General features: G+C 42.4%; 1 long non-coding RNA gene across 1 annotated transcript in view; it reads left to right on the top strand.

Annotated features, from left to right (window-relative positions):
- Positions 1–1,127: 1,127 nt before the first annotated feature.
- The window catches only part of LOC127675250 (uncharacterized), a 33,249-nt gene continuing 8,680 nt past the window's right edge, over positions 1,128–25,696 (top strand). Inside the window, exon 1 of the long non-coding RNA XR_007975458.1 lies at positions 1,128–1,194. This is a non-coding gene — a long non-coding RNA (uncharacterized LOC127675250). The remainder of the gene's footprint in view (positions 1,195–25,696) is intronic.

The following is a 25,696-nucleotide window of genomic DNA, read 5'->3' as shown; positions in this document are numbered from 1 at the left end:
TCCTTTTGTGTCCCTCCAGGCAGCGAGTATGGCCATGGGGCTTCTCTCCTTCTACAGCTCCCTGGGCAGGATATGGGCCCTGAGCCCAGCAGGCTGGCAGACAAAAGCCGCCTACGTGCTCAGTTCCTGAGTGCAGGCAGACCCCTAGCAGTTTGCACCACCAGAAATCTAAAGCTCAGGGTGTTACAGTACCTAGTGATCCTTTAGTGTCCCTGCAGACAGCAAATATGGCTGTGGGGCTTCTCTCCTTCCACAGCTTCCTGGGCAGGACAAGGGCCCAGAGCCCGGCGGGCTTGCAGACAAAAGCCGCCTACGTTCTCAGTTCCTGAGTGCAGGCAGACCCCTGGCGGTTTGCACCACCAGAAATCTAAAGCTCAGGGAATTACAGTACCTAGTGATCCTTTTGTGTCCATGCAGACAGCAAATATGGCTGCGGGGCTTCTTTCCTTCCACAGCTTCCTCAGATATAGTTTTATTAGTAGTTCCTATCATACAAACAAATCCTAATACACTGAAATATGTTAATTATATACATTAAAATATTCTTAATAAAGTGTGTGTGTGTGTGTGTGTGTGTGTTTCTGTGTCATTTTTCATAGAGTACTGTGTTTGGGGAGTTGGAAAAACAGATGGATAGATGGTTCAGCAGGTAAGAGCTATTTGTCCCTCCAGAGGACCTGAGGTCAGTGACCAGCACCCATGTCATGAAGGTCACAACTGCCTGCAACCCCAGCTACAGATGATGCAAACTTCTGGGCACTGGCACATTCACAACACTCCTCACCCGTGACTAAGTATAAAACCTTGTAGTAAGCCACTTTTTGTTCATCTCTATTACAAGATGGTGCTGGCCAGATGCAGCTCCCTGGTAGTAAATTACTTTAGTACATGTGCAGTGTGCTGTATTCGTTATCACACTTACATGCTAATGAAGAATTCACTTAGTTGGCCTATGAGGAAGCGGCTGGCTATCTCTCTTGGCAGACGGGGCTGAGTAGGCTATATAAGGTCAGGCAGGGAGAGAGCTCGGGGCCTCCAAAAGAAGAAATAAGCTTTGTTCAAGGTTCCCGAAATAAACCATAAGAAGGAAGAAACTCCCTGGTGTTGTGTCTTCCTTGCCAGCGAGGCTGGGCGTGACGTTTGGTAGCCTGTATGGAGACTTCAGAACCTGCTGCGGTTGGGGGTAGTGCACTGGTAAGTTCCTGGTAAATGGGGTTAAATTAAAAATTCCCGTTATATGGGAGGGAAGTTCCTGGTATTTGGGACAAGTTTAAGTTATAAAGGAAAGTCAAAAAGAAAAAATTTCTCGGTAAAAGAGGCCAACGAGTCTCCGGTCTGAAGTACAGACTAAGGTGGAGAGTGTGGCTAGTTAGCCCCTTCCTGCAGATTAAGGCAGAGTGGGAAGAAGTTTGAGATGGAACAAAAGGAAAGAGGATTTGCACAGTAATGATCTAATAACAAACTCCGCAGCTAAGAACCATGAGAATTACAAGAAAGTTCATGACCCTGCTTTTACAGCAGTATGCTTTCTGCTAGCCTTCGTGGTTATTTGGGGGAGTAGTTTTAGGTTCTGCCACTAATTATGCAATAGCAGTGATAAAGAAACTTGTTAGGATGGGGACTTCAGTCGCATCCAATTTTTCTGGCTCTTCATTGAGCTATCTTAGAGACGGAAGATTCTGAGAGTGAAGGAGAAATTCACTCTCGTGAGCCAGTGAGGTAACAAAAAGAAGAAAGAGACTTAAGAACAAAAGACAAAAGACCGCCAAGGTGTCAAATTTCCACTCCACTCTGCCAGCCCCACCTCCTTACCAGGAGGGCGTTTCTTTGGTGGGTCCCTCTCTCCCCGACACTTTCTGGGCATTCCTTTTGCCCAGAAGTCTGTGGGCAGGTCGCCATGGGCCCCTCTCTCCAGGTGAAACCATTCCAGAGTGCCCTGCCCTTTACAAAGAAAAGAGAACTCTCCCCGGGGCTCCCAGGGGGAGCCAGTGCTTGCTTTAAGAATAGCCCTCTTAAAGGAGCTACGAGATTGAAAAGGACAAATGGTCACTCTAACTTCAAGATTTATTTCAAAGATAGAAAAAGCCAGAGCCCAAACAAGTCCCTTGACTTTAAAATTTTAAAAAGCACTTTGAATCTTCCACGTAGGACTGGCTCACACCTGAGGAATTTATGCAGCTTACCCGAGCTGAATTCTCTGGGGGAGAATTTATTCTTTAGAAGTCAGAGATAGTTAAAACGGCTGGAAAAATCAAAAGTAAAAACCATTACTGTTTTTGGGCGGCGTCGGCGGCAGCGGTGGAGGCAATGCAGCAGTGGCTGGTCCAGCTGAAGGGCCATCAGCAGTGGAACCAAGTCGACACAGGGTCCAGTTAGGCCCTGCGGCCATGACCACTGACCTTCGCTGACCAGCTGGGCTGCAAGCAGCTGCAGATTTGCGGTGCCTTTTGCTGCACGGAAGCCACTTCAGAACTCGGCCTCCCGCCAGTCAGGAGAGGTTCACCTCCATCTTAGTTTCGGACTCCAGAGAGATCGGGCAGACTGAGGTACACAAACATAACCCGAGGCCAACATCGCGGGGGTCTGAGCCCGACGGGCGTTGGCCTGCACCCAGACCCTGGGCTGTTTGGGGGGCCATCGGGGTGCCAATCCAGCCAGTTGGGTTTTTTTTGCCCTGGCCAGCGTGCACGGCACCATTTTGCCTACAGGACCCAGAGAGCTCCGGAGGGCAGAGACGGCTAACAAGCATAGCCTGAGGTTAACAAAGCGGGGGTCTAGGCCCCAACAGGCCCTGGACTGACCCCAAGAACTGGGCGGCTTGGCGGGCCATCTGTGTGTCAACCGACCCAGGAGGTTGTTAGCCCAGCAGACTCTCCCGGCACTTTCGGGGAGCGCGAGCAAGCACGCCCGCCATCCTGGTCACCTGGCAGACCTCGTTGACAGTCATAGCCAGAGGGGAACTTTGCTCGGACCTTGGCCTCCCAGGCTTTTGCATGGACCCAGGGCCTGGGCGGCCAGGCTAACCTTGTGTGCGCCAGCCCGGTTGGGGGATCAGCTGCCCAGCGGAGTGATCAGCATGCGGGCGAGGTCCCTGCAACGTACACTGTCTGCGCTCCCTGGGGGTGCACACGGGCTCCATCTGGTTCACAGACACAATCTGGGACAAAGCACACTAGAGCTGCAAGGGCACCTAAGAACACATCAGCAGGCCAGCGGGGAGAAGTTGGTGTGCTCCGGTGAATCCAGCGGGCCCCAGCAGGAGCCTTCGGGTGCCTGCTTTGGGATCTGAACGACCAGGGCCACAGTGCTCGGTCTCCAGGAAGTGCAGGAGACCCGGTGTGCACCCAGAGGCAGACTGGGAGCTCACAGCACGGCTTGCTCCTGTGGCCCAGAGCTTGGGTCCCAGTCCTGAGGCCTCTGGCTGGAGCCCTCAGCTCAACTCTCTCTGCTTCCAGATCCAGATCAGCCTGGGCAGCAACACCCAGGTCCTCTCCAGGTACTGCAAGAGGCAGGAGGGGCTTCTGGGCGGCCAGCTGTGAGAAGTCGGTGTGCTCCAGTGAATCCAGCGGGCACCAGCGGGAGCCTTCGGGTGTCTGCATTGGGATCTGAACAGCCTGGGCAACAGCACCCTGTCTCCAGGCAGTGCAAGAGGTAAGCTGTGCACCAGAGGCCATCTGGGAAGGAGCAGCTTGCACTGGTGAGTCCAGTACTGACAAGACCAACTAACACCAGTGAGAACTAGATTGCAAAAGGCAAATGCAGGAACGACACTAACAGAAATCAAGGCAATATGGCAACATCTGAACCCAATTCTCCTCTACCAGCATGTCCTGGATACCACATCACACCAGTAAAACAAGATTTGGATTTAAAATCACTGGTCATGATGCTGGTACAGGAACACATGAAGGACATACTTAAAGAAATTCAGGAGAAAATGGATCAAAAGTTAGAAGCCCTTGCAAGGGAAACACAAAAATCATTGAAAGAAATCAAGGAGAATACAAAAGCCAACAATGAGGAAACGCAAAAAACACTTAAAGAAATACAGGAGAACTTTGGTCAACAGGCTGAGGTCATGAAAGAGGAAACACAAAAATCTCTTAAAGAATTACAGGAAAGCACAAACAAGCAAGTGAAGGAGCTAAGCAAAACCATCCAGGATCTAAAATCAGAAGTACAAACAACTAAGAAAACTCAAAGGAAGACAACTTTGGAGATAGAAAGCCTTGGGAAGAAATCAGGGGACAGAGATGCAAATATCAACAACAGAATACAAGAGATAGAAGAAAGAATCTCAGATGCTGAAGATTCCATAGAAACCATGGACTCAACAGTAAAAGAAAATGCAAAATGCAAAAAGCTTGAAACCCAAAATATCCAGGAAATCCAGGACACAATGAGAAGACCAAAGCTAAGGATTATAGGCATAGATGAGGGTGAAGATTTACAACTTAAAGGGCCAGCAAATATCTTCAATAAAATTATGGAGGAAAACTTCCCTAACCTAAAGAGAGAGATGCCCATGAATATACAAGAAGCCTACAGAACTCCAAACAGATTGGACCAGAACAGAAATACTTCCCGTCACATAATAATCAAAACACAAATGTCCTAAACAAAGAAAGAATATTAAAGGCAGTAAGAGAAAAAGGCCAAGTAACATATAAAGGAAGACCTATCAGAATCATAGCAGACTTTTCACCTGAGACTATGAAGGCTAGAAGGTCCTGGGCAGATCTCATGCAGACTCTAAGAGAACACAAATGCCAGCCAAAACTACTATATCCAGCAAAACTCTCAATCACCATAGATGGAGAAACTAAGATATTTCATGACAAAACCAAGTTTACCCAATATCTATCCACAAACACAGCCCTACAAAGGATAATAGGAGGAAAACACCAATACAAGGAGGGAAACTTCACCCTGGAAAAAGCAAGATAGTAACCTTTCATCAAACCCAAAAGAAGTTAAGCATTCAAATTTAAAAAATAACGTCAAAAATGATAGGAAGTAACAATCACTATTCCTTAATATCTCTTAACATCAAAGGACTTAATGCCCCAATAAAAAGACACAGACTAACTGACTGGATATGTAAACAGGACCCTACATTTTGCTGCTTACAGGAAACACACCTCAGGGTCAAAGACAAACACTACCTTAGAGTAAAAGTCTGGAAGACAATTTTACAAGCAAATGGTCCCAGGAAACAAGCTGGAGTAGCCATTTTAATATCAGATAAAATTGACTTTCAACCCAAAGTCATCAAAAGAGACTCTGAGGGACACTTCTTGCTGGTCAAAGGAAAAATAAAACAAGAAGAACTCTCAATCCTGAACATCTATGCTCCAAATGCAAGGGCACCCTCTTTCGTAAAAGAATCTTTATTGAGACTCAAAGCACACATTGCACCTAACACAATAATTGTCGGTGACTTCAACACTGCACTTTCCTCAATGGACCGATCAGGAAAACAGAAACTAAACAGGGACACAATGAAACTAATTGAAGCTTTGGACCAATTAGATTTAACAGATATATATATATATATATATATATATATATATATATATATATATATATATATATATATAACATTCTATCCTAAAGCAAAAGAATATACCTTTTTCTCAGCACCTCATGGTACCTTCTCCAAAATCGACCATATAATTGGTCACAAGACAGACCTCAACAAATATAAGAAGATCGAACTAATCCCATGCCTCCTATCAGAGCACTATGGAGTAAAAGTGGTATTCAATAGCAACAAAAACAACAGAAAACCCGCATACACGTGGAAACTGAACAATATTCTATTCAATGATACCTTGGTCAAGGAAGAAATAAGGAAAGAAATTAAAGACTTTTTAGAATACAATGAAAATGAAGACACAACATACCCAAATCTATGGGACACAATGAAAGCAGTGCTCAGAGGAAAACTCATAGCCCTGAGTGCCTCCAAAAAGAAAATAGAGAGAGCATACATTACCAGCTTAATGACACACCTGAAAGCCCTGGAACAAAAAGAAGCTATTTCACCCAGGAGGAGTAGAAGGCAGGAAATCATCAAACTCAGGGCTGAAATCAGTCAAGTAGAAACAAAGAGAACCATACAAAGAATCAACAAAACCAGGAGCTGGTTCTTTGAGAAAATCAACAAGATAGATAAACCCTTAGCTAGACTGACCAAAGGGCACAGAGAAAGTATCCAAATTAACAAACTTAGAAATGAAAAGGGAGATATAACAACGGAAACTGAGGAAATCCAAAAAATCATCAGATCCTACTACAAGAGCCTGTACTCAACACAACTGGAGAATCTGGAGGAAATGGACAATTTCCTTGACAGATACCAAATACCAAAATTAAATCAGGACCAACTAGACCATCTAAACAGTCCCATAAATCCTAAAGAAATAGAAGGAGTCATAGAAAGTCTTCCAACCAAAAAAAGCACAGGACCAGATGGTTTCAGTGCAGAATTCTATCAGACCTTCAGAAAAGAGTTAACACCAATACTCTTCAAACTATTCCACAAAATAGAAACAGAAGGAACACTACCCAATTCCTTCTATGAAGCCACAATTACGCTGATACCAAAACCACACAAAGATCCAACAAAGAATGAGAACTTCAGACCAATTTCCCTTATGAACATTGATGCAAAATTACTCAATAAAATTCTTGCCAATCGAATCCAAGAACACATCAAAACGATCATCCACCAAGTAGGCTTTATCCCAGGGATGCAGGGTTGGTTCAATATACGAAAATCCATCAATGCAATCCACTACATAAACAAACTCAAAGAAAAAAACCACATGGTCATTTCATTGGATGCTGAAAAAGCATTTGACAAAATTCAGCATCCTTTCATGCTTAAAGTCTTTGAGAGAACAGGAATTCAAGGCCCATACCTAAACATAGTAAAAGCAATATACAGCAAACCGGTAGCCAGCATCAAACTAAATGGAGAGAAACTTGAAGCAATCCCACTGAAATCAGGGACCAGACAAGGCTGCCCCCTTTTTCCTTATCTTTTCAATACTGTACTTGAGGTACCAGCTCGGGCAAATACCTAAGTGACCCAATAAACTTCACTAGAGAGCTCCTACAGCTGATAAACAACTTCAGCAAAGTGGCAGGTTATAAAATCAACTAAGCAAATCAGTGGCCTTCCTATACTCAAGGAATTTCAGAATTGCTCTTTCTAACTCTATGAAGAATTGAGTTGGGATTTTGATGGGTATTCCATTGAATCTGTATATTGCTTTTGGCAAAATGGCCATTTTAACTATATTAATCCTGGTGATCCATGAGCATGGGAAGTTTTTCCATTTTTCGAGGTCTTCTTCCTTTTCCTTCTTCAGAGTCTTGAAATTCTTGTCATAACGATCTTTCACATATTTTGTAAGAGTCACCCCAAGATACTTTATACTGTTTGTGGCTATTGTGAAGGGTTTCATTTCCCTAATTTCTTTCTCAGCCTGCTTATCCTTTGAGTATAGGAAGGCCACTGATTTGCTTGAGTGGGGAAGGGGATTATAATGGAACAAACAAAAAGCAGGGGTATGCATGCCTTGGCATTGCATGAGACGGTAAAGGGATGTCGGCCTTTAAGCTGATTGGTTTACAGCACCTGGTTAAACCATAAGGAGGGCACATACATCAAAAAGAGCACCTCGACCTGGGAACAACTTATGTTTTCTTAGCCCATTCTGTTGTTATCAGCTAGCAGCAGCCGATTTGTCTGTTTTGCAACTATCTGGGACATTTCATGATTTTTTTCAGACCTCAAGAGTGTGAACCACAGCTCTCTAAGCCATGTTTCTTCACCAGATATATCACCCTTGTGCATATATCCTAAAGACACCCCACCATACCACAAGGATACATGCTCCCCCATGTTCATAGCAGCCTTAATTGTAATAGCCAGAAACCACCCAGATGTCCCTCAACAGAAAATGTGCTTCACTTGCTCAAGGGAATACTACTCAGCTATAAAAACAAGGACATCATGATTTATCAGGTAAATGCGTGGAACTAGATAAGTGAATATTACCCAAAATGTACTGAATACCTAGAATACAACCCAGAGAACACCACAACATGAAGAAATGCCAAGTATGGAGGCTTTAATCCTGCTTAGAAGTGGGGGGGGGTGGATAATCACAGTAGGCAGAGGGAGGGAGGGACCTGTGTGGGAGAAGGGAGGAATAGGGGAAAGGAGGAACAGGGTCTGATAAGGAGGGGACAGGAGAGAGTATCGCAGAGGGCCAGGAGAATGGGTGGAAATGTGCATCCTCTGGGAATGGGAAGTAGGGGGACCATCTATATAGTACAAGTGACCTAGGAGTTAGGAGACTCTCAGGACTCATTGAAGGTGACCTGAGCTAAAACCCCAACATGGCGAAGAGGGAACTAAAAGATTCCACCTCCATTAGATAGACAGTGTTAATAAACCACAGTCAAGACTCTGATCCAGAATTGTTCCTCTCTAAAAGAACCACAGAAACAAAACTGGGGAAGAGACTGGGGGAAATGCTGCCAATGACCAGCCCATCTTGGGATCCATCTCATGGGAGTGACCAAGGCCTGTCACTATTACTGATCCTATGGTGTGCTCACAGACCAAACCCTGACAAGTCTTTCCTGAGAGAGGCCCTACCAGCAGCTGACATACAGAAAGGCAGATACTTACACCTGACCATTGGATTCAACATGAGGAAGGACTGAATAATATGAAAAAGAGAATGACCACATAGGAATAGCAGAAGACTCAACTAACCTAAACTCCCAGGGAGATCCCAGAGACTGAGACACCAACCAGGAGCATACAGGCCCCATCTGAGGCCCCTGGCACATATACAGCAGAGGACTCTCTAATTTGGCCTCAGTGAGAGAAAATGCTTGTAATCCTTAATAGACTTGAGGGCCCAGGAAGGAGGAGGCATGGGGTGAGCACCTTCTTGTAGGCAAGAGGGAGGAGGAAAGGGAGGGGATAGAAGGCAGAAATTGATTGGAATTTAAATAAACAAAAAATAACGTTAAAAATAAAAAAATTAAAAAGGAAAAAGTGAGTGATCATGGACAGCAACCTTGGAGAACAAAGAGCCTTTGATGCTGGGTTGGACGTAAGGAATCTGACCATGGTCCAATGCAGGGACTGCACTCTCCAGAAGCAGAATAAGAGGTGTTTGCAACCATGATGCCTGTCACAGTCCTCTCCACATCACCTAGGCTAGTGTACCACTTGTTAGTCTTCTGAGATGTCCTTCCTCTTGTTCCATTTACCATCCAACCAGATAGATTTCATACCATCAACATAACTCTGCACCCTGGATGTCAGGGATTCAAACTGTCAAATACCAGCTGATACTAATGCACATCCAGGGGGAACCCAGCAGTGAAAGACAAAGGCTTCACTAGAGTTCTTCTAGCTAGTGGGAAGGACAAAAGACTGTTTCCTCCAGGAGCAGGATCAAGGCACTTCTGTATGCTGTCCCCATGACACTGACTGATCTTCAAGGTTTATCCTCCCTCAGTTCCTTTATAAATGCACATTTAGGCTGAAGAAATCATTTAAACCTGCATTGGAGCAGCCGTGGAGCCTCGGTCTCAGAGAGCTCCTGGTAGCCTTCCTCCTAGGGAGGCACACGAGGGTGAAGGAAACCCAAGTGTCAGTGTACCCAACCTGGCAATGCCATGGTCCCAACCTCTGTCCACCTTGTCCTGATCTTACTAACCCTGCAGAAACACATTATAATAAATTTGACATGACACTCTCAATTTATTGTAGGTATGCCATGTCTCAAAGAACACAAAATTTCCTGTTCTTAGTATTATTTTCTTTTTTTTTTTTTTTTTTGTTTTTTTGGCTTTTCTTAACATGGATTTTAATTTTTGGATTCTTTTTGAAATGCTCTGTCATTTTAGAGAACTCTGACAGCTCATTTGTCACCATTGTAATAAGTAATAACCAGTATATACAGAAACTTTTCAGCATAAAATAATCTTTCTAGGGACTTACCTGGCAGACATTCTTTTTTTTTTTTTTTTTTTTTTTTTTTTTTTGCAATTTTTTTTTTATTATTCGATATAATTTATTTACATTTCAAATGATTTCCCCTTTTCTAGCCCCCCCCACTCCCCGAAAGTCCCGCAAGCCCCCTTCTCTTCCCCTGTCCTCCCACCCACCCCTTCCCACTTCCCCGTTCTGGTTTTGCTGAATACTGTTTCACTGAGTCTTTCCAGAACCAGGGGCCACTCCTCCTTTCTTCTTGTACCTCATTTGATGTGTGGATTATGTTTTGGGTATTCCAGTTTTCTAGGTTAATATCCACTTATTAGTGAGTGCATACCATGATTCACCTTTTGAGTCTGGGTTACCTCACTTAGTATGATATTCTCTAGCTCCATCCATTTGCCTAAGAATTTCATGAATTCATTGTTTCTAATGGCTGAATAGTACTCCATTGTGTAGATATACCACATTTTTTGCATCCACTCTTCTGTTGAGGGATACCTGGGTTCTTTCCAGCATCTGGCAATTACAAATAGGGCTGCTATGAACATAGTAGAACATGTATCCTTATTACATGGTGGGGAGTCTTCTGGGTATATGCCCAGGAGTGGTATAGCAGGATCTTCTGGAAGTAAGATGCCCAGTTTTCGGAGGAACCGCCAGACTGATTTCCAGAGTGGTTGTACCAATTTGCAACCCCACCAGCAGTGGAGGAGTGTTCCTCTTTCTCCACACCCTCTCCAACACCTGCTGTCTCCTGAATTTTTAATCTTAGCCATTCTGACTGGTGTAAGATGAAATCTTAGGGTTGTTTTGATTTGCATTTCCCTAATGACTAATGAAGTTGAGCATTTTTTAAGATGCTTCTCCGCCATCCGAAGTTCTTCAGGTGAGAATTCTTTGTTTAACTCTGTACCCCATTTTTTAATAGGGTTGTTTGGTTTTCTGGAGTCTAACTTCTTGAGTTCTTTATATATATTGGATATTAGCCCTCTATCTGATGTAGGATTGGTGAAGATCTTTTCCCAATTTGTTGGTTGCCGATTTGTCCTCTTGATGGTGTCCTTTGCCTTACAGAAACTTTGTAATTTTATGAGGTCCCATTTGTCAATTCTTGCTCTTAGAGCATACGCTATTGGTGTTCTGTTCAGAAACTTTCTCCCTGTACCGATGTCCTCAAGGGTCTTCCCCAGTTTTTTTTCTATTAGCTTCAGAGTGTCTGGCTTTATGTGGAGGTCCTTGATCCATTTGGATTTGAGCTTAGTACAAGGAGACAAGGATGGATCAATTCGCATTCTTCTGCATGCCGACCTCCAGTTGAACCAGCACCATTTGTTGAAAAGGCTATCTTTTTTCCATTGGATGTTTTCAGCCTCTTTGTCGAGGATCAAGTGGCCATAGGGTTCATTTCTGGATCTTCAATCCTGTTCCATTGATCCTCCTGTCTGTCACTGTACCAATACCATGCAGTTTTTAACACTATTGCTCTGTAGTATTGCTTGAGGTCAGGGATACTGATTCCCCCAGATTTCCTTTTGTTGCTGAGAATAGTTTTAGCTATCCTGGGTTTTTTGTTGTTCCAGATGAATTTGATAATTGCTCTTTCTAGCTCTGTGAAGAATTGAGTTGGGATTTTGATGGGTATTGCATTGAATCTGTATAGTGCTTTAGGCAAAATGGCCATTTTAACTATATTGATTCTGCCGATCCATGAGCATGGGAGGTTTTCCCATTTTTTGAGGTCTTCTTCCATTTCCTTCTTCAGAGTCTTGAAGTTCTTGTCATACAGATCTTTCACATGTTTGGTAAGAGTCACCCCAAGATACTTTATACTGTTTGTGGCTATTGTGAAGGGGGTCATTTCCCTAATTTCTTTCTCAGCCTGCTTATCCTTTGAGTATAGGAAGGCCACTGATTTGCTTGAGTTGACTTTATAACCTGCCACTTTGCTGAAGTTGTTTATCAGCTGTAGGAGCTCTCTAGTGGAGTTCTTTGGGTCACTTAGGTAGACGATCATGTCGTCTGCAAATAATGATAGTTTGACTTCTTCCTTTCCAATTTGTATCCCTTTGACCTCCTTATGTTGTCGAATTGCCCGAGCTAGTACCTCAAGTACAATATTGAAAAGATAAGGAGAAAGGGGGCAGCCTTGTCTGGTCCCTGATTTCAGTGGGATTGCTTCAAGTTTCTCTCCATTTAGTTTGATGCTGGCTACCGGTTTGCTGTATATTGCTTTTACTATGTTTAGGTATGGGCCTTGAATTCCTGTTCTCTCCAAGACTTTAAGCATGAAGGGATGCTGAATTTTGTCAAATGCTTTTTCAGCATCCAATGAAATGACCATGTGGTTTTGTTCTTTGAGTTTGTTTATGTAGTGGATTGTATTGATGGATTTCCGTATATTGAACCAACCCTGCATTCCTGGGATAAAGCCTACTTGATCATGGTGGATGATCGTTTTGATGTGTTCTTGGATTCGGTTGGCAAGAATTTTATTGAGTATTTTTGCATCGATGTTCATAAGGGAAATTGGTCTGAAGTTCTCTTTCTTTGTTGGATCTTTGTGTGGCTTTGGTATCAGCGTAATTGTGGCTTCGTAGAAGGAATTGGGTAGTGTTCCTTCTGTTTCTATTTTGTGGAATAGTTTGAAGAGTATTGGTGTTAACTCTTCTTTGAAGGTCTGGTAGAATTCTGCACTGAAGCCATCTGGTCCTGTGCTTTTTTTGGTTGGAAGACTTTCTATGACTCCTTCTATTTCTTTAGGCATTATGGGACTGTTTAGATGGTCTAGTTGGTCCTGATTTAATTTTGGTATTTGGTATCTGTCAAGGAAATTGTCCATTTCCTCCAGATTCTCCAGTTGTGTTGAGTATAGGCTCTTGTAGTAGGATCTGATGATTTTTTGGATTTCCTCAGTTTCCGTTGTTATATCTCCCTTTTCATTTCTAAGTTTGTTAATTTGGATACTTTCTCTGTGCCCTTTGGTCATTCTGGCTAAGGGTTTATCTATCTTGTTGATTTTCTCAAAGAACCAGCTCCTGGTATTGTTGATTTTTTGTATGGTTCTCTTTGTTTCTACTTGATTGATTTCGGCCCTGAGTTTGATGATTTCCTGCCTTCTACTCCTCCTGGGCGAAATAGCTTCTTTTTGTTCCAGGGCTTTCAGGTGTGTCATTAAGCTGGTAATGTATGCTCTCTCCATTTTCTTTTTGGAGGCACTCAGGGCTATGAGTTTTCCTCTTAGCACTGCTTTCATTGTGTCCCATAGATTTGGGTATGTTGTGTTTTCATTTTCATTGTGTTCTAAAAAGTCTTTAATTTCTTTCTTTATTTCTTCCTTGACCAAGGTATCATTGAGTAGAGTATTGTTCAGTTTCCACGTGTATGCGGGCTTTCTGTTGTTTCTGTTGCTATTGAAGACCACTTTTACTCCATAGTGATCAGATAGGAGGCATGGGATTAGTTCGATCTTCTTATATTTGTTGAGGTCTGTCTTGTGACCAATTATATGGTCGATTTTGGAGAAGGTACCATGAGGTGCTTAGAAAAAGGTATATTCTTTTGTTTTAGGATAGAATGTTCTATATATATCTGTTAAATCTAATTGGTCCAAAGCTTCAATTAGTTTCATTGTGTCCCTGTTTAGTTTCTGTTTTCCTGATCGGTCCATTGAGGAAAGTGCAGTGTTGAAGTCACCCACAATTATTGTGTTAGGTGCAATGTGTGCTTTTAATTTTAATAAAGTTTCTTTTACAAAAGAGGGTGCCCTTACATTTGGGGCATAGATGTTCAGGATTGTCAGTTCTTCTTTTTGTATTTTTCCTTTGACCAGCAAGAAGTGTCCCTCAGGGTCTCTTTTGATGACTTTGGGTTGAAAGTCAATTTTATCTGATATTAAAATGGCTACTCCAGCTTGTTTCCTGAGACCATTTGCTTGTAAAATTGTCTTCCAGCCTTTTACTCTAAGGTAGTGTTTGTCTTTGACCCTGAGGTGTGTTTCCTGTAAGCAGCAAAATGTAGGGTCCTGTTTACGTATCCATTCAGTTAGTCTGTGTCTTTTTATTGGGGCATTAAGTCCATTGATGTTAAGAGATATTAAGGAATAGTGATTGTTACTTCCTATCATTTTTGACGTTATTTTTTAAATTTGAATGCTTAACTTCTTTTGGGTTTGATGAAAGGTTACTATCTTGCTTTTTCCAGGGTGAAGTTTCCCTCCTTGTATTGGTGTTGTCCTCCTATTATCCTTTTTAGGGCCGGGTTTGTGGATAGATATTGGGTAAGCTTGGTTTTGTCATGAAATATCTTAGTTTCTCCATCTATGGTGATTGAGAGTTTTGCTGGATATAGTAGTTTTGGTTGGCATTTGTGTTCTCTTAGAGTCTGCATGAGATCTGCCCAGGACCTTCTAGCCTTCATAGTCTCAGGTGAAAAGTCTGCTGTGATTCTGATAGGTCTTCCTTTATATGTTACTTGGCCTTTTTCTCTTACTGCCTTTAGTATTCTTTCTTTGTTTAGAACATTTGGTGTTTTGATTATTATGTGACGGGAAGTATTTCTGTTCTGGTCCAGTCTGTTTGGAGTTCTGTAGGCTTCTTGTATATTCATGGGCATCTCTCTCTTTAGGTTAGGGAAGTTTTCTTCCATAATTTTATTGAAGATATTTGCTGGCCCTTTAAGTTGTAAATCTTCACTCTCCTCTATGCCTATAATCCTTAGGTTTGGTCTTCTCATTGTGTCCTGGATTTCCTGGATATTTTGGGTTACAAGCTTTTTGCATTTTGCATTTTCTTTAACTGTTGAGTCCATGGTTTCTATGGAATCTTCAGCATCTGAGATTCTTTCTTCTATCTCTTGTATTCTGTTGTTGATATTTGTATCTCTGTCCCCTGATTTCTTCCCAAGGCTTTCTATCTCCAAAGTTGTCTCCCTTTGAGTTTTCTTAGTTGTTTCTACTTCTGATTTTAGATCCTGGATGGTTTTGCTTAGCTCCTTCACTTGCATGTTTGTGTTTTCCTGTAATTCTTTAAGAGATTTTTGTGTTTTCTCTTTCATGAGCTCAGCCTGTTGACCAAAGATCTCCTGTATTTCTTTAAGAGATTTTTGTGTTTCGTCTTTCATGACCTCAGCCTGTTGAGCAAAGTTCTCCTGTATTTCTTTAAGTGTTTTTTGCATTTCCTCCTTGTTGGCTTTTGTATTCTCCTGGATTTCTTTCAATGATTTTTGTGTTTCCCTTGCAAGGGCTTCTACCTTTTGATCCATTGTCTCCTGAATTTCTTTATGTATGACCTTCATGTGTTCCTGTACCAGCATCATGACCAGTGATTTTAAATCCAAATCTTGTTTTACTGGTGTGATGGGGTATCCAGGACATGTTGGTAGAGGAGAATTGGGTTCAGATGTTGCCATATTGCCTTGATTTCTGTTAGTGACGTTCCTGCGTTTGCCTTTTGCCATCTAGATCTCACTGGTGTTAGTTTATCTTGTCAGTGCTGGACTCACCAGTGCAAGCTGCCCCTTCCCAGTTGGCCTCTGGTGCACAGCTTACCTCCTGCACTGCTTGTAGACAGTGTGCTGCTGCCCAGGCTGTTCAGATCCCAAAGCAGGCACCCGAAGGCTCCCGCTGGGGCCCGCTGGATTCACTGGAGCACACTGACTTCTCCCAGCTGGCCGCCCGGAAGCCCAGCTAGCCACTTGCAGGACTTGGAGATGTAATGCTGCCGCCCAGACTGATCTGGATCCGGAAGCGGAGAGAGTAGAGCTAAGGGCTTCTGCCTGAGGCCTTGCCCCAGATTGTGTCTGTGGAGCAGATGGAGCCCGTGTGCACTCCCAGGGAGTGCCGACGGTGTATGCTACTGTGACCTCCCCTGAGTTCCGCTCACTCCGCTGGGCAGCCGATCTGCCAACCGGGCTATCGCACACAAGGTTAGCCTGGCCGCCCAGTCCCTGAGTCCAGGCAAAAGCCTGGGAGGCCAAGGTCCGAGCAAAGTTCCCCTACGGCTTTGACTGTTAATTGGGTTTGCCAGGTGACTAGGATGGCGGGCGTGTGCGCCCGCGCTCCCTGAAAGCGCCGGGAGAGTCTGCTTTGCTAACAATCACCTGGGCGGGTTGACTCACAGATGGCCCACCAAGCCGCCCAGTTCTTGGGGTCAGTCCTGTGCCTTTTGGGGCCTGGACCCCCGCTTTGTTAGCCTTAGGCTATGCCTGTTACAGGTCTGCCCGCCTGAGCTCTCTGTCGTCCTGCAGGCAAAATGGCGGCGGCGCGCTCGCAGGCCTGGGCAAAAAACCTCCTGGTTGGGTTGGCACCCGGATGGCCCCCCGACCCGCCCAGGGCCTGGGTGCAGGCCAACGCCCGTCGGGCTCAGACCACCGCGGTGTTGGCCTCGGATTATGTTTGTGTACCTCAGTCTGTCCGATTCCTGGAGTACGGAACCAAGATGGATCCTCCTCTCCTGACTGGTGGGAGGCCGAGTTCTGAAGTGGCCTCCGTGCAGGAAAGGCGCCGCACAACTGCAGCTGCTTGCTGTCCGGCTGGTCAGCGAAGGTCAGTGGTCGTGGGCGCAGGGCCTAACTGGTCCCTGTGACGCCTTGGTTCCACTGCTGATGGCCCTTCAGCTGGAGCAGCCACTGCTGCCGCTGCTGCCGCCGCCGCCGCCGCCGCCGATCTATTATTTTCTTTTCATTAAAAATAGATTCATTTGTCCAAGAAGAAATAACAGAAAAATTCCATAAACTAATAAACTAGAAGCCATAAATCATACACAAAAACATGATGCAGATCCTTATATGCCCTTTAAAGGCAGCTTCAGTCATTTTATATTGATATAGGTTATAATCACTCTACTTGTCGGCCTCTTGATATAGCTTAGCAGTAGAGCACCAAGCCTTGAACACATGGGGTCCCGGGTTCGACACCTGGTATCTCTGAGGTTTTTCTTTTTCTCTTCAGGGTCTCATTCTACAGTGTGTCACATCCTAGAACACATTTCCATAGAGACCTCCAGAGTCTCCTCAGTATAGTAAAAGAGCTCATCTAGCACCTTGAAAACAATGTTGCTCTCTAATCTTGATGTGAGAATAATGTTGCTCTTTAACCTTGATGATGTTTCCATGGAGACTTCCATCTTCTCGTGAGCAGAGCCTGGCCATGCCTCTAGGAATGTTTCCTTCACAAGTTGAGCGAAGCTCTGCTTTCTAGCGGGTGTAGTTTCCCTTATGGGTAGGATTTCTCAGGTGATAAAGGACAAGGGTGAATGAATTCTGCTTTGAGAGAAAGGAAGGGAGGGCAGTGGAGAGCCTTCCTAGTTAATGAGGAGAGGGGAGGAGCACTTGTCGTTGTCATGTTTACTATAGATATGAACTTTTCAAACTATTCCCCTACACATGGTCTTAAATCATTTCATATTTTTTAGCCTATGGAAAATTTTAGATATCTCCAGTTCTCCAATTTTGTTTTTTATTTGGTGTCTTGGGTGTGAAATCTTCACATATATCCTAGTGAATGAGATTTTCTTTTATACATTCTGTTAGACATTTTATATGCATTTATTTTTATAAATTTCTAAAATAAAATAAAATAAATTTATAAAAATGTTTTTCCATATGATACATCTGCAGATCCTAATTTATATTGGTTTTTATTTATTCATTTAATTTTGGATTGGATATTTTCTTTATTAACATTTCAAATGATATCCCCTCTCCAGGTTACCCCTTGGGAAATCCCCTATCCCACCGTCCCCTGCCTCTGTGAGGGTGCTCACCTACTCACCCACCCACTCCTGTCCTTCCTCACTGGCATTCCCCTACACTGGGGCATCAAACACCCTCAGGCTCAAGGGCTGCTCCTCTCACTGATGACCAAACAAGGCCATCCTCTGCCACATATGTGCCCAGGGCCATGGGTCACTCCATGTGTACTCTTTGGTTGGTGGCTCAGTCCCCAGGAGCTCCAGGGGGTCTGGACAGTTGACACTGTTGCTCCATCCTTGGGGCTGCAAACCCCCTCAGATACTTCAGTGCTCTCCCAATCTCCCCCATTGGGGACCCCATGCTCAGTCCAATGGTTGGCTGTGAGCTTCTGCCTCTCTATTGGTCAAGCTCTGGCAGCGGTTCAGTTGATACCATGATAGCTGAAAGAGAACTGCAGTGGTTGTATGTATGTATGTATGTATATAAAATCAGGAAAGAGATCCTAGAGGGTGTAGGGATTAGATTGAATATAGAAGCAAAGTCAGAATTGCTGAGTCCTGGAGGAGACTTACATTCCTGCAGCCATGGACAGTGCTTGCTAAGGCAGGAGTAAAGACTGTTAGGTCCCTTTGGCTGGTTTGTCAATCACCAAAGTAAATTGGTAAATGAATGAAGCCACAGGCCCCAGGATAGGACACAACTTGTTTTTGTCACCTGCTGAATATTTGCTAAGTTACTTCACTCCTCTAAAACTTCATTTTGTCATCCACAAAATCAGAATCATAGTAATACCTATCACATTTTCACACTGCTGTGAAAATTAGGAAAAGTAATAGAAATCCTACGTAGTCCAGGGCCTCATAGGCTCATGGTAAATTTCTAATGCCAATAGAACTTAATATATCACAGGTTTAAAGAAATAGTTCTATAATAATTATAAAAATAGCATGTGTGTGGGATTCATAATGCTCAGAGGCAGACACAGTTTATTTAGAGGTCTCTGGTGTAGTGTTCAAAATGGTTGCAGTTTATAGAGCTCAAAAAAGTGTCTAGTTTTCTAAATGAGAAAACAAATGAAAGTACAGAATATTTAATATTGGCCTTGGACTCGAACTGATGAGACATTAAGTCCCTGACTTTGACATACATTTTGTTATGTTCATTAAATACTTCTTTAATATTAGGTAACATATTCTCAATCTGAAAAATGTGGTAATGATGCAAAGTGTTTCATAGAATTGTTAGCATGAAAATGAAATGAAAAACTTAGATTAATTGTTTAGTGCTTGCAATTTAGTTTGTGCTCATGTCATTCACATAGAACTTTAGGAATATCTACCATGTATCAGATTTGAGTTTGGATGACAAGAATTCATTTATAATTAGATAATTACCTTATTATTTAGTCACTTAGTTTTACAGCCAATGGAAAGCAGAACTATTACTGTTTAAATGTTACCCTTTCTTGGCTACCACTTCAGAACAAAAGCTCCACATCACAGAAGCAACAACAGGATATCCTAGAGGAGTCCCAGTGAGGTTCCAGTATTGACAGAGTAACAAAAGCCAGAGGCCTCGAAAGAGACCAAAGACTCTCTAAAATGAACATTTGCAAGTAATGATGTGTGGACAAAAGGGTATACTGTGTGACACTCTGTGACACACTGTGACAGCTTCCACAGTGAGATGTTGTTTTGTTGTTGTTTTTGACCTTCTCATTTGATTTTTAATGTTATTTTTTCTTGTTTTTATTATTTTTGGTGGGGGGCATTTGCAAGGGCAGAGGGTGGAAATGGAGGGACAGGAAGATGAGAGAGATTGGGGTGCATCAGGAGAATTCATAAAGAATCAATATAAAGATTAAAAGGGGGTCATTTCTTATCTGAATTATCAATTTTTATATATCCTTAAAAAAATGAAATCATTTACCTGAAATGCATCATTGAAAATAATCGTCTTCAGGTGTAACCATTTGAGTCCAATATGAGTCCCATCTGAAGGATATAATGACTCCTCTCTATGGAATGAATTGTTTCCAGATGCTTTATTATTAATTACTGTTAGTATCTTTTCCTATAGTGTCATCATTTCACATGTCCCAGTGTTTGTGTTAAGCGTGTGTTAGGGCACTATCAACTAACTTAGGATCTTCTAGACCATGTCCTTAGAATCTCATAAATGTTTTCATATGTAATTTTAATATATATTCACTGCAATTTACAGAGAATATATGATTTCTTGAAATTCTTATTATTCTATGACAAATGTAGTCTATTAACGAGTTCCTTCTGTGCCAAACAACTATGCATTCACATGTCAAGTGTTCTCCTCTTTTCATAACCCTTCACAATTTCATTTGTATTTGCTTCAGAATGTTGGGATAATGTATGGGAAAATGGATTAGAGTTTTTAACAGACGTGAACTTTTTTTTTTCCATTTCAGTCTCTCTTCAGCCAATGTTCTTCTCTGATTTTGTTCTGTTTCTTAGTGTCTTTTTCTATACACTTATAAGTGAAGTTTGGAGTTGTACATGCAATTAAAGTAAATAGTACTATTATTATTGTTGCTGCACTGAACATGTAGAATAATTTTGAAACAATAGACATCTTTCTACTAATGAATAGTGAGACTCATGAGCATAATAGACTCTGGATTGGTGTATGTAATAATTCAGCAATGTTTTGAGGCTTTCTAATGTATAAACAGTATAGGTCTATGCATCCATATTGCTCACAAATATTTTACACTTTTGATTCAAATACACCTAGTATTGTTTTAATCTACAAGTTCTATCTGTTGCATTCTCTGTGAGCCTATTATTAAATGTCAGTAAAGACATGTACAGGATAGTCATGAAGAATTTGCATAGATTACTCAATGATGGAGACTTTATTTGATGTTTATTGCAGTTCACCTTTGCTTCCTTAAGAGCATGCAGAGGATACTGAGTCTATTGAAGGAAGAGAGAGAAATGTCCCAGAGACAAATCCACAGGCCATCTTCGCAAGATTCCCACTAAAAGAATATGACTGTATAGCTTTCAGCATCCTGTGTGTAACTTTTACTGGTGAATCTGTTGGAAGATGTGTTTTGACTTCTAGGCCCCTCAACAAACACATTAGTGGATACCAGGGAGCTAGACTAGTGAGGGAGAGAGGCATTGTGTATGTGGGAACAGGGATTCCTAGAAAGAAGCTGGGTCTACAAACATTGACTGACTGATTAGAAGCCATCAGATTAGAAGAACACCCCCCCCCTCAGGGTCCTGGGGTCTGCACACAGCTATGTCATCTGGAATGCAGGCATGATCTCTCACCTTGTCTGTTTCATTATTATTACACTTTACTCCGTTGTGATATTTGTTCTTACTGAGGATCAGTAGGAAATCTCTTCCCCCATACCATACAGCAAGAATATAAGGAAGCAGAAATCACAGGGAATCAAAAGCATTAGATCAGAAGCACTCACCACTCGGCTGTGGTCCTCACCCATCATCTTGTTGGCACTGTCTCCTGTTAGCAGTTGTTCATGCTAAGCTTGCAGTCTCCTGAGATCCTGGGAATTGTCTTGTTACCACAGCTAGTCTGGTTGAAGGAGCTCTGGGATTATAGACATGTACTGTCTCATACAAGTTTTCGTGAATTCTGGAGAGCTGACCTCAGGATTCATGCTTTTCTGTCAAGCAATTTACCCAGGGAGCCATTTACTCTCTCCCCTTCCATTTCGTTCTCACTGCTATATTATCCTGAAGTCTCTGATTCAAATCTTCTCACTTAGGCATAGAGGGTATTTCCTTTCTGATCTAGCCACCCTTCTTCTAAGTTTCTCTTCTCAAAACACAAAGCATGTATACCAAAAGGCATAAGGTCACTCCTTGTAAAATCAATGATACCTGAACAAGACTCAAATTAAGATAGATTTTCATCATTGCAGGAGTCTCTGAATAATCCACATTAGGTCTATATCCTGTACTAGAACTCAGATATAAGTAAGCAGGGGACTTGTTTTATCCATTATATATGATCTTTGGTGTATAATTGAGGAGATTGAGTTATTAAAAAATATCTAGACCAAATGTTATATAGTACTGTGGCACTGAATAGGTACATGTAGCCTTTGAATTTAAGATTAAATTCATATGAAATTAAAATTTCATTTTCCTATTATACTTATCCATTTTCAAGTATTCATATATTCAGTTTTCAAACTTCCCATAAGCTTAAAGGTAAAGGAAAACAACTAAGACTTATATGCAAATTCCCAGGTTCCTAGAGTAGGTCTGCTGTGGACTCCCTTCGTAAACTTTGTATATTTTGTAAACTTGGTAAACCATCTAGACAGGAAATCTGCCATGTCCCATCTTGAGGAACTCCAGCAGCCAGGACACACCCCCAGACTTCCTTAACTGTCATTAGAGTGATTCCAGCCTCTGTAAAGTTCATAAAGTTTATCTCTAGCCTCTCAACAGAACCTGCCCCAGATCATGCTAATTTTAGGTGAAAAGTCTGAACAAAAGCCACCAATCCCTGAGCATGAAAACCCACCAATCCAGGGACAGGAAAACTCACTAATCTCTGAGCTCCCCCAGACTCAGCACTTGAAATCCCACCATCACTCACAGTGGAAATCTCCTCTCTAGAAAACTCAGCCCCCTAGGAAACACTTTACAAAGACTCTGTGTGTTTCTGTCCCAGTTCTCAGCTCCCTCTTGGAAGCAGAGGAAGATAGTCCTGTATTTGTCTCTCCACCATCTGAACCCTCCCAACAGGTCTGTTTTATGAGATTTGCTGTCTGGTATGACTCTCCCACCTGAATTAAAACAAAAACAAGGAAAGAAGTGGAGTGGGGCTGAGGCTCCTGAGGTCCTCATCTCAGCTGTGGATACACACCCCTCACCCATTCCCTCTCCACCCACTGCCCCTGTAGGGACAAAGCCTCTGGTGAGTCTTGCCTCTTAGCAAGAGTCACTATAGTCCCTCTCCTAGGTCTTGGTGAGAAGGGATTGTCTCTTCTTTGTAGGAGATTATTGTAGAGTCCTCTAAGTTTTAGTGACACTTGACTAATCATACATGTAATGCAGACAGTTTCAAAGCAGGCCAAGGCCATCTCCTCCGACCAGCAGCAATCAATTGTGGACTTAGTACTGTTTTCTCAAGAGGTTTGTGGAGAGTTCAAGAAAGCTGGTGGAGAGTAGTCTGCCTAGTTACTTTACATTTACCCACTGAACTATATGAAGTGAAAAATAGTATGTGGCAAAGTTGAGAAAAAGATTACCAGCCTCCCCAAAATTTTTTAAAACAGTTTTTGAAGGCCTGAAAGGTATGGCAGGTTTTAAAAGAGAATAGAGGTGTGTTCAACAAGTTACTGGAAACTTTGATGCCCTGAAAGATGAGAGCATATTGTTAATTCAGTAACATTATTATGAATTTGGCATTATACTGTTAACTGAATTATTATTCCAACATAAAATTGAGTTAAAATGGAGGAACCCGAATAATTCAGTATTATTTGTTATAGATCTGTCAGGTTTTGAAGAGAAAATAATTATTTGCTCTTAATATTCTTATTTTCTTTTTATTGAAAATAGATTTTTTTCGTCATACAAGAAATGACACACAAAAAATCTAAAACACTAAAGTGGATGCCATGAATTTTACACAAAGATCTGATATGAATCCCTGGAAGCCTGTGAATTTTGCTTCAGTGTCTGTAAATTCATATATGAAGTGATCAGACTACTCACAGGTATGAGGATGTAGCTCAATGGTAGAGCACATGCTTTGCATGCATGGGGTATTGGGTTCGATTCCCTGCATCTCCATTTAAGTCTCTTCAACCTCGGATTTTTTATTTTCAGATCCTTTTCTACACAAGGTGTCTCAGACTTTAACTTTCTGTTATTAAGTGATAGATGCATAGGTAATTATTGATGAAAGCACGCATCTAGGACCATGAAAACACTGTTGCTCTATGACATGACATTTCCATGGAGAACTCCACAGACTGGGGAGAACACTGTGGTCATGCCTCCAGGAAAATGTTTTGTTCATAGCATGAGTGAAGCTCTGCTTTCTGGCTGGTGGCAGTTTCCCTTGTGGGTAAGCTTTCTCAGGTTGGGGGCCTAGATAACAGGAGGGAATGTGTTCTACTTTGAGAGACTGGAAGAGAGGGTGGGGTGGAGCCATCCCTAGTTACTAAACAGAATGCTCATTGTGGTTGTCATGGAAACCTAGAGTCACTGTGGAAACCTTTTTCAGTGTGTACCTAGGAGAATATGTAGTGAAAGGAGCATTCTCTGGAGCCAGGCTTGTGGATTCCCAGAGGTTGAATCTCCCTGAGGGTGGAAGACAGATGCAGGGATCCCAGACCCAAGTAGGCTCACTCCCACTTCAGGATTTGTGGCCTTTGTGTTGTTGGCAGAAGGAGAGGGATTGGGACCTTTCTGCCTCCTCAGAAGCTTTTGTACTAGGGTGCACTCAAGCTATTGTCAGAGTGTTCTTGTGGAGTCAGGTAGAGAAAGGCGATTGGACTGTGTGCATTCCTAATTACTTAGAGCTCTCTCTCTCTCTGTCTCTCTCTCTCTCTCTCTCTCTCTCTCTCTCTCTCTTTCTCTCTCTCTTTCTCTCTGTCTCTCTCTCCCCCTCTCCCTCTCCCTCCCTTGTCACTCTCTCCCTCTCTCCCTCTTTTCTTTCCCTCCCCTGTCTCTCTCTCCCCCCTCTACCCTCCCTCTCCCTCTCTTCTACATCACTCTCTCCTTCTCTCCCCCTTCTCTCTCTCTCTCTCTCTCTCTCTCTCTCTCTCTCTCTCTCTCTCTCTCTCTCTCTCATAATTTTCAGTTTTTCTTTGCTTTGAGAGAGCATTTCACGGTGTCCTAACCTCAGCTTCCTGGTGATGAGATTAAAATTGTGGGGCACTGTGTGTGCTAGGGGTCAGTTTGAGAGTCAAGTTGCATTCTTTTGTGGTATCTACTCTTCCATGTGACCATGATGTATTCTAAGAATCCCTACAATGCTATTGCCTGCATATGGCCCTAGTGTCACTAATAAATCTCTTATAAAATGAACAATCCTATTCAATGTCCCCAGGAACAACAGAACTCCGGAAACCTTTCAGAGTTTTCTATTTCTCTGTTCTGAGTGAACTTTGGGACCTTTCTGCATGTTTCATAAAAATTCTTTATTGGATATAGAGTTTTCAAACTTTCCTCTTAGCCATGGACTTAAACTTTCTTATTTTCTTTTTCACCCATGCATTTGGAACAGTGCAAGTTTCAGATTTTACAGATTTCACTTTCTCCAGTTCTCCAATTATGTTTTTTATTTGGTATCTTGTCTACAAAATCTTCACCTAACCTGCAGTGACAAGTAGTTTCTTCTACATGTTCTGTTACACATTTCATATATTTTTATATTTTTACTTCTCTAATCTATTTTGAATTGTCTTCCCATGTAGTAGACTGCTGATTCTAATTTATATTTGTGGATGAGGATATACACTTACCTCAGCACTGTTTCCTGAAAGACCACCCTTTCTGAACAGAATTGACATTGTATTTGGAATACCAGTTGTCCAAGACACCTGTCATGGAACATATTCTTTTTTTTTTTTTTTTTTATTCGATATAATTTATTTACATTTCAAATGATTTCCCCTTTTCTAGCCCCCCCCCACTCCCCGAAAGTCCCGTAAGCCCCCTTCTCTTCCCCTGTCCTCCCTCCCACCCCTTCCCAGTTCCCCGTTCTGGTTTTGCCAAATACTGTTTCACTGAGTCTTTCCAGAACCAGGGACCACTCCTGCTTTCTTCTTGTATCTCATTTGATGTGTGGATTATGTTTTGGGTATTCCAGTTTTCTAGGTTAATAACCACTTATTAGTGAGTGCATACCATGATTCACCTTTTGAGTCTGGGTTACCTCACTTAGTATGATGTTCTCTAGCTCCATCCATTTGCCTAAGAATTTCATGAATTC

Source organism: Apodemus sylvaticus, chromosome X (genome assembly GCF_947179515.1).
Source record: "Apodemus sylvaticus chromosome X, mApoSyl1.1, whole genome shotgun sequence".
NCBI lineage: Eukaryota > Metazoa > Chordata > Mammalia > Rodentia > Muridae > Apodemus > Apodemus sylvaticus.
Note: the sequence above shows the minus strand (reverse complement) of the source record. Positions and strands in the feature narration are given on the sequence as shown.